The 8,522-nt window shown below is 47.3% G+C and overlaps 1 long non-coding RNA gene across 3 annotated transcripts; it reads left to right on the top strand.

The window, feature by feature from the left end:
• Window positions 1-12: 12 nt before the first annotated feature.
• Window positions 13-7,346, top strand: LOC147157598 (uncharacterized). 3 transcript variants are annotated; one of them, XR_015091392.1, is made up of 6 exons: window positions 13-929; window positions 3,190-3,293; window positions 4,444-4,722; window positions 4,817-4,879; window positions 5,998-6,141; window positions 7,197-7,346. It is a non-coding gene; the product is annotated as an uncharacterized LOC147157598 (long non-coding RNA). The 3 variants fall into 3 exon arrangements; XR_015091391.1 differs by lacking the exon at window positions 7,197-7,346 and having other exon boundaries at window positions 5,998-6,233; XR_015091390.1 differs by lacking the exons at window positions 5,998-6,141; window positions 7,197-7,346 and having other exon boundaries at window positions 16-929; window positions 4,817-5,963.
• The last annotated feature ends 1,176 nt before the right edge of the window (window positions 7,347-8,522 follow it).

Raw genomic sequence — 8,522 nt, 5'->3', positions numbered from 1 at the left:
CACACTCGATCTTCAGGGACCCCCGCCCCGTGACGCCCACCATGCAGATGGATGGAAGGTCCCGCCAGGGGACAGTAGATTGGGGGGAGGGAGGGGAGTGGGGGGGGGGGGGGAGCCGGCCACCATCTTGACATCGTCTCCTTTGGGAGTGCGTGTCCGATTGTTGTGACGGAAAGTGGCGGACTGAAAATCTGTTGCAGCCAACACAAAGACAAATAACATTTATTTCGCCACACGCATACAGTAACTCGCCTTTTCTCCGCACACTGTCTTCCTGTCTCTCGCACTCTTTGTCTTATGTCTCTCCCTCGACCACCTCTTCCTCTATCACACCCACACAGACAATGGCATCTTGTATATCGTCTGCCTGACACACAACGGCGCAAAAACGCACATTTGCATGCACGCACACACTGCTGTAAACGCCATCAGTCATACGAGCGTGACTGACGTGAATTTCTGTAATGTGCACAAAAGGCTCCTCACATTTTTTCACTCGCATTGTCTGCCATGCTCACACACACACACACACACACACATTTACGCGCAACTGCACTACTCTGTCTTGGAATTTTACATTTTGATGAAGGAGGAAGCGCGTCATCCAATCAGAGCAGCGGCAGTCGGGAGAGACCATCGCCATGCAGACAGCAGGGACCATTCCGGGGCATGCGAGCGAGCGTCACAAGGGCTTCGCCGGCCCGGCCTGCTCCCCCGCATCCCCTCTAGGCGGGTGGTACGATCCGACAGGCTGGATAAGAACCCCTCCTCTCTGTCTCCCCCTCTCCTGTCAGTGCTAGGGTGTAGCTGCTCATCCTATACACCATAGCAGACAACAGGCAGAGGAGCCACGTCAGGTGTCACCGCTCCGCCACCCGGCTCGAGGCGGCACAACCACGACAGCGCGCCCGCCGCCGCAACAAGGCCAGGTGAGTCCCAGCACACTCTCACACTTTGCCATGTGCCTTCACAACACGCCGTGTTAAAAAAAGCACATGGCATCACCATGAAATAAACACATGTACATTGTACAGGTGTGCAGGTACCAGCGGGGGCGCCAGGATGTCATGATTGTCATCTCCAAAATGTGCACTCGAGTGTATGATCGCTGTCATCTATAGATGTGTGCAGAATATATATCGTATTTGTGTGCGTGTAAGCGCACCATCTCTCCCAGTATGGTGGTGGGAGACAAAGAGTCCCCTCAGTTTGACGCTGTGCACGCAGCCGCCGCTGGGTGGGAAACTTCCCCCCCCCCCGTCGCCAACCACCAGTTATGAGAACAGAGGGGAGGGTGGGTGAGAAGAAAGAAGTCAAATAGGGTCTCTTCTTCACGACACCACCCACACACACACACACACACACACACACCTTAATTGCCGCCCAGCAATCCTGACTCACGGTGATAGGACACGGTCAGAGGAGATGGTGAGGATGATGATGGTATAGATGGGGTGGGGGGTGGGGGCGGGGAGTGCAATCTGAGGACACGCGGGTTGGTTTGTCGGTCATGGCAGGAGGACTACTGTCATGTTTGATAGACATACCAGCGAGAATGAGGTTAAATGACATGGCTCCAAGAAGGGGTGGGGGTGGGGGGTGGGTTGGGTGATGATCATCTGCCACGCACATGACTGTGAGTACGCGTGAGTGCAAGCGGGGAACGAACGAACGAACGAACGAACGGCAGCGTGATGCGCTGAACTGACGGCCATCGCTGACCCAGACAAAGGGCGGCTATCATATGTGCGCTCTCATGGCGTGTACGCAGCCTGTATGTGAGGCGGGGGGGGGGGTGTTCTGTGGGTTTTGATGAACGATGAATGGCCACATGTATGGAGGGCGTCACACACACAACATGTGATCCTCACGCCTGGGCTCGGAAAGATGCCATGTGCGCATTGCACCGCCACCCCCCCCCCCCCCCCCCCACACACCAAACTCGCTCGCTCTTTACCCGACGCCCTTATTCAACCTGCGCTGTTCGACGGCGCACCGCCTTCATCATAGACACGCTCGTCTTCGTCATGCGACACCTCATTGATCCTTCGCCTTAACCTCCCCTGTCGTATTCTATTACATCGAACCCCCCCCCCAAAATTATTTCTGTGTCAACCACTAGAAGAGATGTGATCTTATCCTTAAGTGGCCTTTATCAGGTCCTGCCCATGTGATTGAGGACATCAGTGCATCTCTTCAAGAGGGGTGCATAAGGGTCAGTCGGACCTTTTTTTTATTTTTTTATGAGATAATACCGAGCATCCTTCCCATAATCACTGTGGCCAACATCGTAAATTTGAACAAAGACGGGGGTGGGGGGGGTGGTTGTCAATCATCTGAAACGGCGTCTCCGCTGCAACATATTGATCCGATTGGACGTTTATTACCCCCTACAGTGTGCGTGTGTGAGATTTATACCTTATACAAGGGTCATTTACAATCTTAGCCCACCTCAAACACAGCAGCAAAGTGCAGACAGGCTCTTTGTGTTAAAAATGGCGGCCCTATAAGAACAAGCTGTACATTTCTCGTTAGGCGTTTTACTCCACTTCCTCTCTCCTCACCCCCCCACTCTGCTTCCTTACATGAGTGCTGTCACGCTGTAGGGCGTGCCCCCCTACCCTCTTTCCCTCTCAGCCCCCTCTGCTCTCCATGTTGCATATATACATATCTGGCCAAGTGGAGTTCATGCTTGGCTGCACGCCGGCCGTACATGTGTGCTTCTTTTCTTTTACTACCGTTGGGGGGGGGGGGGGGTGCAGTTTTCGTCGTCATTTTGCCGAAACTGATGCACGGTTGCAGAAACGTCAATTACATTAAGTGAACATTCCACAGCCGGCGTGCAAAATGGCTGCCGCTGCCTGTGATGGCCGACGAGCGTGTAGGTCTGAGGGTGATGCGTGTGCATATGTTGCTGCTGCGAGTAGATTTGTGGCAAGCCTAATCCTGCTTTTTTTGCTTCTTCTTCTTTTTTTTTTTTGTGCGTATCGTGGGCAGTCTCCACTAATCCATAATTACCAGCATCAACGTACACAACCTAGACTGTAAGAGTCATTATGGCGGAACAATTGTCGATTGTCCCTCGTAAGAAACCGTGAAAAGACACATTTAGCCGTGGAGATAAAGCGCACATTTGCATATATGTGAGCGACCCGTCCTCAAAAAGCTGATCTTGTTGTTTCTTTCCAGTTGCCTGCCTCTCGCCAAGCCAAGCGGGGCCCGTGCGTCCGCCCAGCCCGGGCCTAGTCTGCCCTGCCCTGCCCAGCAGCTGGCATCCTGCAGGAGTCATCAGGGTTAGTGCTCGGCTGGCACCCCTCGGTGTCCGAATCAGCAAAGGCAGGAACTTGTAAATTTATAGATGTGCGCTGGAACGCCAGGCCAAACAATCCATCTTGCATAGGAGAAAGAAGGGTGGGGGGGTGCATTAGCTTTAAAACACATCAGTCACTAAAGGCGATTAGTAAGCGATTTTTCTTTTGCTTATGTTTATGACAAGCAAGACAGAAATTACTCTTCATAAGGACGATATCGTCTTGTTTAAACCAGACACTGCACAAGATAAACGGCTGTCTCATTTAAATTTCTACATTTTCTTCCATTATCATCAGTCGACAAAGCCCGATTAACTGTTGTGCTCATAATTCCAGTAGTGCAAGTTTGAGCGTTTTGCGCAGTTCATTTAAAAAAAAAAAAAAAAAGGGAGAGAGACAAAGCTCCAACTAAATGACTGTCGGTCTTATCGGGACCGTGTGGGCGTGTGCGCGCGCACGAGGGAACGCGTGCACGGACCACCAACAGGCTCGCGCGTTCAAATCTCTGCCCTTGCCTCTCATGCGTCCGTCAGCCTAAACGTGTGTTCACGTACGTCGGATGCGTATTAGCGCCTTACATCAGCACATTTCTTTTTGCTTTTTTGCACAATTTTGTTAAGTTTGCTCGGCTCCATTAGAAAATTTCACACGGGAGAAAAATCCTGAATTGCAATATAAAGTACAAAATGCTTTTGTTAAATGACTTCCACTCTTCCTTTCAAAAGAGGCCTTTTTTTTTTTATTTTCCTCCCAGCGAGTTAAAAATAACACTTAAAGGAGAGCGCCATCAATCTTGATTTTTATTGATGTTCTCACTTTTAGTCCAGGGACTTTTAAGGACACGAAGCAAATGCGTGTACGTGAATGCGTGTGCGCCTTTGTGTACCTGCCATTTAGCCCCGAGTTAATGAGGAAATGAACGCACGCTTATCATTGCCACAGATCCTTAACAAACGGACGCAAAACGCGGCCATTGCTATTTATGTGCTCGCTGACACTGAACAACCTTCCAGCGTTTTGCTACATTTGAAGCAAGTGTAAAAAAAAAGCACACACACACACACACACACACACAAAAAAACGGGTCATAATCTGGATTTTGCGTCTTACTGTCATTTCTCTCCACTCCAAGATGCTTCGGTGGCACAAAACGCGGCAGAAAATGTGTCTTGGAGTGGGTGTGCGGAGGTCTGCGGCTTCCAGGGCGGGGACGATGCTCGCCTGCCTACCCTCCTGGCTTCCATCCCGAGCGCAGACAACAGACGTCGTCATTTTCCAACTCAATTTACGGATGCATTAGGAGATGCTGAGGCGCACTCATATCTCGCAAATGCAATCAGGCCTCCTTTGTGCTTTAAGAGGAAATTGAGGGTGCCGTCGTTATCGACTTTCTTTCCCACTTCGCTCTCATGTAAGCTGGCTTTTTTTTTCTTCTTTTTTTTTTTGCTGCCAACATAACGCACACGGCTTAATGACGGCTCTTCACTTGCTTGACTCCCTTTTAGGCCGCTTTAAAAAGGCAAAGACGGATGACATATTTGAAAGATTTCTCTTGTCGATTGATGAAGGTAAGTTCCATGAACATAGTGGGGGAGCCAATTTGTTGTAAATGTGTGATTTAAAATATGACGTGTTGTAGGTTTAAATATGTTAGGAATATTCCCCTGAGAACTTAAAATGTTTTTAGAATTTCAAGGGATCAAACGCCCGCTCCTCATTGGAGCGTATATTTAGCCCACCGGCCTTAAGATTCCCCACCACAAGTCGGTTCTGAATCTAATTTTCATTTGAATTCTCGCTGGCAGTTTCTCAGCATATCACGCCGTGAGCGAAAGCGCCTCTACAAATTGAATTCAAAGCCTTAAATTAAACATTTTCAATAATGAAGCAAACAGAAAAATGATATCAATGGGGGGAGCTGGAAGATGGAATTGTACTCAAAATTATTAACAGGAATTGCAAATTGTAGTCGATTGATGCAACAGCTTTAAAAGTGTGCATATATTGTTAATTTCACAAAATATATAACATGAATATATTCAAGGTTAAATTGCATTTTTCGCACTTTGTCGTGTGGTTAAGGTAGAAATGAAGTACAAAAGTGAGCTAGAACACCGATTGCTGCATATGCACACATCCACCGCGCCGCCCCGTCAGTCCAACGGGTGGACCCTGCCTCGCCTCTACTATACGTACTCAACCAGCTTGCGTTAAAAATGGAAGAGAAGGAGTACGCGACCAGCGGCAGGAAGGCAGACAAAGGGAAGGATGGGGGGCTGGGATTTGCAGAAATGGCAAAACAGGACGGGGAAGAAAGGAGTTGTTAAAGAAAAGAAATGGCTGCCTTTTGAAAAGACGACACCTGTTATTCTCACCTGCGGGGGGAGTCTGTCTGGATCCACCTTTCGGAATTGTCTTTGTTCTGCGGAAATTGCCACAGATCACAGAACATCCTCTTTTTCACCCCTCATTTTTTTGTCCCTGAATCAGCCATTTTCTTCTACCAACTGTTTTTCCATCTGCGCCACATTTGATCTTTTTCCTCCGAACATCAAATTTTACCACGCTATTGTTCTCCCGTTTTCCTTCATGTGGCCCTCAAATATGACTGAGAAGCACATTCATATGTGTAGTATGCAACCCCCCCCCCCCCCCCCCGCCCGCCCGCCCCCAATGGGATCCATAGCATTCAGGTAGAGGAGGTGTCTCGCCGCATGTGGACGTTATCTGGAAAGCAGAGGCCCGGCTGCCATAGCAACCATATGATGAGGCGGGCAGGGATATTTAAAGGAATTCAGCTGCTGCTGCTCGCCTTGCTTGTCAGCTTCGGGTAAGACAAAGAAATGCACTCAAATGACGTGTTTTAAAATCTTATATCTGCTTCCCTATCATATGGAATCATAATAATTGCCCGTGTTTATTCAGCCCTCATACCAAGAGCAATCATGATCATTTTTTTGGGGGGGGGGGGGGGGTCACCATTCCTCTCTATTTATCCTCCAAGCAAAATCTCTTTCCCCTGCAGTGCCAATTAAATTAATCAGATTTATTTTACAGGGTCTTTAATCAACACGTGAACACGTCAGTGTTTAAGCACACACACATGTGTATGAAATCATCAGCTGCTATAAGGCGCCCGCGTACAAAATTGAGAGCATGACCGTCTTTATTTTTTACTTTATATCTTCATAAAATATTTCATATATTGTAAAATACAAAACAAGACACTTGTGCACGTTATGGGAATTTACAGCATCAAACATGCTTGGATCAATTTGTTGATCGTAAATATTGTGCGACTTTAAGCCCTCACGCACAACAATTAAAATTAACCTATTGATAGGCGCAAGAATACAAACGGCACCCCGGTGTGTTGCGGACACGCACGTCTGCGAAATGCCTAACATCACATTTGATCACTGCTCTGGACGAGCAGATAATTCCTGGCTTTTATTCCCCTTTTTTTACCGTCGCCGCCATTCAACATTTAAATGAGATTGTAAGTGTCGGCAAGTGTAAGCGGGTCCCAATGCCTGTGAGAGCGGGCGGCGTAGATGAAAGTGCTTCACAGCATCAAAATGAACGGTGACCTCTTGTAACACTCCCCTGCTCTTTATCCCATTCTAATCCCAGCTCATTTCATATGCTAAGTAAAAGCTTATAACTCTCTCAACATTCGCGCACACACCTCTCATTGGTGCGATTATAAAATTTGCATAGACGATGTTTGTGAGTGCAGAGAGGTTTGCGAGTGGCCTGTCAGGTGCACACAGAAGTTTGGTAAAGGGCTCCCAATTTATGACAAAAATCCAACTCAAAAAGAAAGTTCCCTCGAGTGTCTGTTTTTACGCCTCATCTTCTAATTTGCATGTTCTCTTCTCACAGCTGTCATTTGAGAAGCGCAGACCAGGGGAGAGCGGGAAGAGTAGACTGCGCACCCCCCCCTCCCCCCCAAAGGAGAAGCAATGAGATGTAACCGCTCCTCTTCTCCCTAATGGAAAGAGTATTTCTCCACCATTTCAGCACCATCTGCTGGCTCGGTGGGGCGGGACAGCTGGTGTTGTGAATCAGGCCGCCGCATTCCAGGGAACGGCTACTTCCCAACACCAGGGTCTCTCCTTCGCCACTCACACGATCTGGAAATCGTCTTCATAGCTCAGAACTGTAATCTCATCGATTGTGCTGACTCCAAATAAAGTGTGAAAATGAGACGGGTGTGCATATTGTATTTTACACTTGGTGTCCCACAGGGCTCTGTTTTTAGTACCCTTGTATATTTTGTCTGCCCATATATACTGTACATATGGTACATTTCCTCTTAACTGGATGGATTGGAAAGTCTTGTCAAAATAAATGTAAATACACAACATTACAGGTGATTTGAATGCTCAAAGTGCTGCAAAAATATTAAGTCAGAAGTTAAACCAAAAGGGGACATTGTGGTTTCAGAAGTTCTGGGTTCCTTCCTATCTGTGCTCCGGTCTTCCTGTGTGGAGGTTGTGTTTTCTCTCAATACGCAGGATTTCCCCAGCTTCATATTCCATCCCAAAAACATGCAAAGTCTGAATTGTCAAAGGCTGTGAATTGTTGTTTGTCAATATGTGCCTTGCGATTGGCTGGTGACCAGTCAAGGGTGAAGTTGTCTCGCCCCCTGATTGGGTTCAGCACACCTGCAATGCGAATGAGGTCAGATGCCAAATAAAATGGAACAAACAACTGGCATCAGTCATTATGGGGGGAAAAAACAGTTTTATAAAAAGGTTGCAATAGTTGGAAGTATAAAGTAAAATAATATGAGTACATTATTCTGGAAATATTTTTTCCCCTGGATGGCCTTCTGTCCTTGTTACTCCTTTGCCAAAATATTTTTTTTTTCAACCACTGCAGATAAATGCTATGACGTATAAAAATAATTGTCTGTATTGTGCCAACTCAATCTCGTCTAAACCACAAAAAAAAAAAAAGCTGTATTTCCCTCAGTTAATTCTTATTTTGCTTTTTTCCCTTAGTCAATTCACAAGATTAGCAAAGCTATGGGAACACTGTTTTGATAGGCTAAGTCTCGCCAACAGTAGTCGCTTGTAGCATGTGACAGGATTTTGTTCCCAGTGGGAGCACTCCAACATCATAAAATAGGTAAACCTGTTTGTGTGCAAAGATTATTATGTTTAGTTGTACCAGGTTATCAAAACGACTATTGCATAAAATGTT

This window comes from Leptonotus elevatus, chromosome 19, assembly GCF_054856555.1.
Source record: "Leptonotus elevatus isolate MCC_2025b chromosome 19, RoL_Lele_1.0, whole genome shotgun sequence".
Taxonomy (NCBI): domain Eukaryota; kingdom Metazoa; phylum Chordata; class Actinopteri; order Syngnathiformes; family Syngnathidae; genus Leptonotus; species Leptonotus elevatus.
Note: the sequence above shows the minus strand (reverse complement) of the source record. Positions and strands in the feature narration are given on the sequence as shown.